The sequence below is a fragment of the Opisthocomus hoazin genome, chromosome 17 (genome assembly GCF_030867145.1).
Source record: "Opisthocomus hoazin isolate bOpiHoa1 chromosome 17, bOpiHoa1.hap1, whole genome shotgun sequence".
NCBI classification, from domain to species: domain Eukaryota; kingdom Metazoa; phylum Chordata; class Aves; order Opisthocomiformes; family Opisthocomidae; genus Opisthocomus; species Opisthocomus hoazin.
Genome location: NC_134430.1, coordinates 7,964,913 through 7,973,000, shown reverse-complemented (window position 1 = coordinate 7,973,000; position 8,088 = coordinate 7,964,913).

Below are 8,088 nucleotides of genomic sequence, written 5' to 3'. Positions count from 1 at the left end.
ATCATCATACAATTCAAATAATTGGCTGTTCTCACACAAAATCAAACCCCCATGAGGTACACATCAGACTTCCCCATCCTTCCACATCACCCACCAAGTGCACCCCGGTCCGTGAGCAAACGCGATCCCATGGATAGGTTTGCCTTTGCCCGTGGCAGGACTAACCCAGACTGTCTGTCCTAGCGTATTCTTCACGTGCACTACGGGGACTTCATCCCCTTCCACAGGACATGGAAGTTTCGACTGGGCAGGGCCAGCCCAGTTGGTGAATCCTCTGGTGTTAACAAACCAGGGGGCCTTTGCTAAGTGAATGTCCCGGCGTTTGAAGGTCCCACCCCCCACTGCTCTCAGAGTAATTTTTAGCAGTCCACTGCATCGTTTGGTTTTCCCAGAGGCTGGCACCTGGTAGGGGATGTGATACACCCACTCTGTGCCATGCTCTTTGCCCAGGTGTCTATGAGGCTGTTACGAAAGTGAGTCCCGTTGCCTGACTCAGTTCTTTCTGGGGTGCCATGTCGCTGTAGGACTTGCTTTTCAAGGTCCAGGACGGTATTCCAGGGGGTGGCATGGGGCACAGGGTAGGTCTCCAGCCATCCGGTGGTGGCCTCCACCACTGTGAGCGCATGGCGCTTGCCTTGGCGGGTTTGTGGCAGTGTGATAGAATCAACCTGCTGGGCCTCCCCATATTTATATTTCAACCACGGAGGCTTTACCCACTTGGCTTGCTTGACTGCAGTGCATGTTTCACATTCATGGATAACCTGTGTGATGGTGTCCATGGCCAAGTCCACCCCTCAGTCTCGAGCCCATCTACAGGCTGTGTCTCTTCCTTGGTGGCCCGAGGTGTCATGGGCCCACCGAGCTATAAACAGTTCACCCTTACGTTGCCAGTCCAGATCCACCTGAGCCACTTCAATCTTAGCAGCCTGATCTACCTGGTGGTTGTTTTGATGTTCTTCAGTGGCCCGACTCTCAGGGACGTGGGCGTCCACGTGACGGACTTTTACAACGAACTGCTCCAGCCGGGCAGCAATATCTTGCCACAATGGGGCCGCCCAGATAGGTTTGCCTCTGCGCTGCCAGTTGTTCTTCTTCTATTGCTGCAGCCACCCCCACAAGGCATTGGCCACCATCCAGGAGTCGGTGTAAAGACAGAGCACTGGCCACTTCTCTCGACTGGCGATGTCTAAAGCCAGCTGGATGGCTTTCACCTCTGCAAACTGGCTGGACTCACCTTCCCCCTCGGCCGTTTCCACGACTTGTCGTGTAGGGCTCCATCCAGCAGCCTTCCACCTCCGCTGCTTCCCCACAACGCGACAGGACCCATCCGTGAACAGGGCAGACTGTTTCTCATCTTCTGGCAGCTGGTTATACAGTGGGGCCTCTTCAGCATGTGTCACCTCCTCCTCTGGCGATGCTCCAAAATCTTTGCCTTCTGGCCAGTCCATGATTACCTCCAGAATTCCTGGGCGACTGGGGTTTCCCATTCGGGCGCGCTGGGTGATCAGAGCGACCCACTTACTCCACGTAGCATCGGTGGCATGATGCGTAGAGGGGACCCTCTCTTTGAACATCCAGCCCAGGACCGGCAAGCGTGGAGCTAGGAGGAGCTGTGCTTCAGTGCTGACCACTTCTGAAGCAGCTCGAACGCCTTCATATGCTGCCAGAATCTCTTTTTCAGTGGGAGCATAGCGGGCCTCGGAGCCTTTGTATCCCCGGCTCCAGAACCCCAGGGGCCGACCTCGAGTCTCCCCTGGTGCTTTCTGCCAGAGACTCCAGGTTGGGCCGTTCTCCCTGGCTGCGGTGTAGAGCACGTTTTTAACATCTTGCCCTGACCGGACTGGACCAAGGGCTGCGGCACGACCTGTTCCCCGTTCAATGTGTCCAAAAGCCTGGCATTGCGCAGGGCCCCGTCCTGGCCCCACACTTTGCTCGGGGCCGCATCCCACCGCGGGGCAGTGAGTGAACGGCTGGTGTTCAGCTGCCAGCCAGGTTAAACTGCAGCACCGCGATAAAGCTGTTAAGAGACGGCAAGAAAAACGCAAAACCTCTCTAACAGATGGGCCCAGTGATATCAAATGAGGAAAGCACTGGCAACTGTCCCTAGCCAGAGGGCTACTATCAGCCCCACACAGTCGTCGTTTGCAAAAGACAGCCTGGGCAGAAATGCTCCTTTTACCAGGGATGGGTTATTCGTGGAATCGGTTATTCTCACCTCCCCCAAAAACCCACATAACCCAAGGGGAAGTGCAGGGCCCACAGCAACGATTCACACAAGCCACACGGAGTTTCTGCGCTCCTAGGCTGACGAAGGGAAGAGCAAACAAGCCCTGCACGCGAAGGCGAGGTCCTCCTGCAGCTGAACAGCTCACCCGAGGCCTCCAGCAGTGCTGTCCCCCGGCACAGAGGCGGCCGCTGAAGAGATGTGCCCACGCATCGTTTCAGCTTCCACTGAGCTCGCTGGCAGCACCTCCGAAGAGCACTTAGAGTCAGTGCCGTGCAAAGAGCTTTTCGGCAGCTGATGCTGGCAGGAGACATAAGCTTTACCGCACGATAATGGTCACCGAACCAGTGGTTCCATCTTCTCCAGTCAGCACTGGTTGATTGTAGCTTTTCTCTTGATAAAGATCCAAAGCACACCATCAGTTACCTCCCCGCTGCTCGCTACGGGCTGTACTCGGTGTCAGATGGCGTTGACAGTCCTTGGTGCCACCGAAACCCTGGCTGAGCCCCGGGCAAATCTCTGCTGTGCCCCAAGCAACGCCTCAGGGTCTGCGCTGGAATGGCCGGCAGCCGGGCTCTGGCTCCGCGGACGGCCGCTGTGAGCTCGGGACACCCTCCCCGCCGCGCCGCGGGCTGTTGGCTGCCCTGCCACTCCCTGTGCGCCCGCAGCAGACGCTCAGGGAGACACAGTGAGACGTTCTGCCGCGTCCCCGCGGCTCAGCTGACAGCTGGTGGAGTTCCTGGAAGAACACACCACTGGCTTCCTGTTCTCACCCACAGGGTACCGTGCCACCCCACATGACATCAGAGATTTTATCACCATTTATTTCTGCCTTCAAACTTCTCACTTGGGCTTGTGACACTCATTTTCTTACTCTGCCCATTTTAGCCACTACCTTGGCCTCTGGACAGCATTCCCAGGCTCAGAGAGGCAAGATGTTGAGCTGTCAGCAGCCTTCATTGCACCAGTCCTCCCACCCATAGCGTTTAATCTCCATTTCCTTCATGTGGTGTGGCTGGAAGAAAAGGTAAGCGAAGCAGAGACACAGAAGCACTCATGGACAGGCAGATGATCTCCGTGCTGCAGGACAAAGGAAAGCTCCCATGGAGAAGTCGGGAATAAGCCTTGAACAGGCCAGCGTCAGGTCACGGGGATGAAAATCACACCAATCATGAGCAGCTACAGGGAGCAAAGTTGTCCTCCTGCTCTTCTGGTGTCCAAATTCAACCGTGGAAACAAAGATTACCTAAAGAAATTGCCTTCCAGGGCACCAGGCAGACAACTGATATCAGGCAGCCCCCAAGTCATCCTGCACTGCTTGTGAAAGTCCTGAACTTTGCTGTTGTTTGGCTGCAGCTGGGGGCCTGAAGTTACAACGTGCGGGAAGTCAGAGCTCCTCAGACAGATGCAGGAGCTGTGATCCCACAAGCAGGGCCCCAGACAGATGAGCACAGAAGACGTGAAAGCCACCATCATCACAGAATCATCACAGGTTCAGGTTTGGGTTGGAAGGGACCTTATAGACCATCCAGTTCCAACCCCCCCGCCACAACCAGGCTGCTCCAAGCCCCGTCCAACCTGGGTCTGAACATGACCAGGGAGGGGGCAGCCACAGCTTCTCTGGGCAACCTCCGCCAGGGCCTCACCACCCTCACAGTAAACAATGTCTTTCTTATATTGAATCGAAATCTCCAATCTTTCAGCTTCAAGCCATCACCCCTTGTCCTGTCACTCCAGGCCCTTGTAAAAAGCCCCTCTCCAGCTCTCTTGCAGGCCCTTCAGGTACTGGAAGGCTGCAACAAGGTCTCCCTGCAGCCTTCTCTTCTCCAGGCTGAACAGCCCCAGCGCTCTCGGCCTCTCCTCACGGCAGAGGTGCTCCAGCCCTCGGATCATTGCTGTGGTCAGGGGATCACATCAGCTGCTAGGACCCAGGAAAACTGGTCTTAGCCTGAAGCATCCTCACCTTGAAGGTTTGTAATGGTCCCTGCAGTGGAGCACAAACCTTCTCTGACCTGTCAACAAGCAAGAATTATCAGAGCTACCTGAGGTATCAGAGTTGAAGCAGACAGTGGAACCACTGCTTAAGCAGCCCATTTCCTGGCTTTTCTTGATTTTTCACCAAACCCTGAAATTGTGAAGTAACTGAACACTCTGGTAAGCCTGTGTGGGAGAGCTTAATAGAGAACGAGCTCCTGGTAGCCCTTGAAGTTGTAAAACCAGTACTTTCACAAAGACACTGGAGAAAATTGTTTGTGCCTCCTTTCAGAAAGGACTTGCCCTGGGGTGCTATCGGCACAAACACACCCCTCTCAGCCAAGATATGGGTCAGAAAGGACTCTGCGGCCAGCCATGACCAGAGCTGCTAGGTCACTCCAGTATCACTGGCCAGCTCCTCAACGGCCGGCACACACGCAGACAGCTCCCCATCTGGGCGTCTCTGCAGGGTGACGGTAAACAATGTGGGCCATGGCAAGACGTGTCAGAATGACCAGAGCAGTGCTTGGAGCACATCTGGTATTTATGAGTTCCCCCTCCTCTACCATCCTGCAAAGGTGCTTGAAACCTTTCACAGACGTAGGTGAGAATACATGACAAGACAGCAACACACAAGAGGGTGGACAGCAAAGAGTCAGGCTCTTCAGCTGCTTCTCCCTTAAAGCTCCTCTGAAGAGGACATCAGTTCCGGGAAATTCCGAAGAAGCACAAGACAACACGGAAGCAACCATCAATGCTGCTGGAAAGCTACAGCTTTTGTGGAGCAGCCAGGAGCTCCCAGGGAGGCAGGGGAAACATCATGGTTAGTCCCAGGCACCAACGTGATGCTGGGATGTGAGGTACCTCTTACTGCTTTACTGGTTATGGGACCTCCAGGGAAGGCTAATTTAGAAGACTGTGTCCCAAAACACACGGTTGTCTATCCTGAACTTGCCACAATCTTGCTTCACGCTCTCCGCCTTGCACCGCGTTCCTGTCCCCTGCACCAAGCAGGCAGGTCCCAGTGACAGCCCATAGCTCGTATGAATGACGAGCTGGTCCTGGCATTGAGCAGAACTGAAAGCAGAAACTTTTTTGCCCCCCGTCTACCTACAACTGCCAGATTAAGACAGAGTTCTGAGATCAAAAAACCTACAAATTACCTGACTGTATTAGACTGCTTTTGAAAACAAGCTCTTAAACAGCATCTGACCCCTGAGCCCAGAAACAGCCGTTACACAGCCGCAGCCCTTGGCTTGTCTGAAGCCACGTCTTCCAGTCCAACCCTCTGCCGTGGTCCTTCTCAGTGCCACTGAGTGTTTCAAAGCGCTTGGTGTAATTGCACAACCCGCCAGCACACTCACCTGTCCTGTGCTGGAAGCTATTCCTGCTCTCCTAAAAGGCCCCAGGGAGCAGTCACCTCCTCTCCAAGAAGCCATTCTTTCAGGCACGGCGTCACAAGGTCTAACACGTTGGTATCTTATTGCGCAGCTCACTGGGAACGGAGCAACTGCTGTCAGCTCATTATCAGCTCCTGGGGTGCCTGCTGGGTGCTGCACTCTTGCATTTCAAAACCAAAAGAGAGAAGAGGGGTTACAATGACAACCCAGTGTATGCTGCAAGGACAGATGTTCCTGGAAAACACTGCCATTATTCTTTAGCTCAGTCATTTATTCAGCTGCAAATTCTTCTTCACTTCTTTGTTCCCGTTTCTGCATTCCACACTGCAGAGAGCGCTTTACATTATCATGCAAGCTGACTCCTTCTAGTACTTCCTTTAATACAGGAAATTAACTGCTAACCACACCAACACTTACAATAGACCACAAAGTCAACTACCACAACGCTAACTACTCCTGAACCTGTACCCACTATTTCTACCTACAGCAGATCAGCAGCTTGCACGTGGATTGAGAAGATTCAGCCTTCTGCTGGCACACGATGATGAAAATACAACTGCCCCAGCTGCTTAAAGGGTATCGCTGGATTGAGAAGAAATACTAACCTATAGCCTAAATATTACCAAATTCAGCAAAGTGTGGGAATCCATCTTAACCCTACACTGCAGGCACCACAGTTACCTTTCACGAGGCCCCAGTTTACTGGTTTTCACCACAGCTCTCCCCAGCGAGCCCAGGACTGGCTGCAGAGACACAGTGTGACAAGGGACGGTGCGTGTAGGCTGCCCAAGGCCACTCTACAGGCCAGAGGCAGCACGGCGGGCAATGCGAAGAGCAACGCCGGGCTCTAGAATGTAACTTTTGCAGAAAGAGGATTGTGCCAGAACCAGATAAAACTTTACTCAGAAAACAAAGGCAACTGCTGTTCACAACCCACTGTTCAGCATCACTCCTGCGTGCAGCAGTGCAGCTAGGCAGCAAGGCAGGTCACCGGCAAAGAAGCCGGCGCAGCTTTAAGAGCTGCAGCCGGAGCCGGCGGCTACGAACGAGACCTGCGGGGACAGCTGGCACTTTGCCACGGCAAAAATCCTTCAGTCAGCCACAGAACAACGCAGAGTCTCAGCTGCAGAAGTGTAGACTGGGAACGAACACACTACACTCTCCAAACTGGCAAAATCTGCATTTAATTTACAACATAGTAAAGGTTACAGGTAGAAAGCTCAACAGAAAGTGTGAAAGGCCTATTACATATTACACAAGTGTACAAACTTCTGTACAAAGCCCCTGGATGTTACACCGTCCCCTCCGGTACCGGCCAGCTACGGCCTCTAAGCTCTAAAATAATGAGAGCTTGTTCAAACTCAGGGAGGGGAAGAGCTTTAAAAATCAACGAGCAGTAAAGCTTCCCTTTTCAAGAAAAATCTTGCAAAGAGCCACTTGCAAAAAAAAAAAAAAACAAAAAACCACCAACAACCCAAAACCCTCAAATCCCCACCCATCCACCCCACCCCCCACAAAAAAAACCAAAATGGAAAAAAAAAGAAGAAGAAAACCTGTTCAACTTTTACTTGCCCTAACTAGTCTTACCCTAAAGAGTTGCCTTCATAAAGCAGACTGGCTGGAAAAAGAAAATTCTACATACCAGAAACAAGCAAATCTAAAACAAAGGGAGAAAGATTTTAAGAGCCAGCACGGAGTGTTTGGAAGCAGAATGTCTGAGGACTGAATCGTATTCGATAGCGACTAAACACGGAGCGGCACAGCTGTGTCATGAGGAAGGTCCTGCATTCGCCCACAGTCTGAGCTAGGTGTGACGGTGCGGGGAGGGGAACAAACCAGTCTCTAAAGCCATTGCTCTTGTAAGGGGGGTAGCTAGCAGCTCACTTTCACCTCCGTAACACGACAGAAGCAACCGCTCTGCAGATGCAGAGGTCACGCTGACTGCAGAGCCTCTGTCCAAACCAGGTCCAGCACCCAGCGCCGTCACGCAGCGCCGCTCCGGCAACCACCGCCTTCCACGGCCCTGCTGAGCCAGGGAGCTACGGGGCTGCACACAGCGAACAGCCGGGCACGCCACCGGCACCCGAGTGCACGTCTCCTGAAGGAACCCCCGAACAAAGGAATGTGACTACGCAGCCGAACTGCATTACAGAATGTGAAAAACATCCAGAGGAAAACTAAGAAAAACAGAGCTCTGGCCTTACCTTGTGTTAATACACAGTGTCTGAATAGGCATGAATTAGATTTTGAAATCTAAAATTGAGGATTTGAAGGGCTAGAGCGACAATCCAAATCAAGCTTCTCATTTTATTCAATGGGAAGAAGTGATGAAGTAGTCAAAAAATGTAGCATTATGAGACCAACTTGCGCACTGCTTTATTCAAGACGAGGCAGATCCTCTACTGAGAGCTCATACTCTAGCTTTAAGTAGCACTCAGTTCTCACCCAGTTACTAGCAGTGGGCAGATTGTGGTTTCAGTCATTAAACAT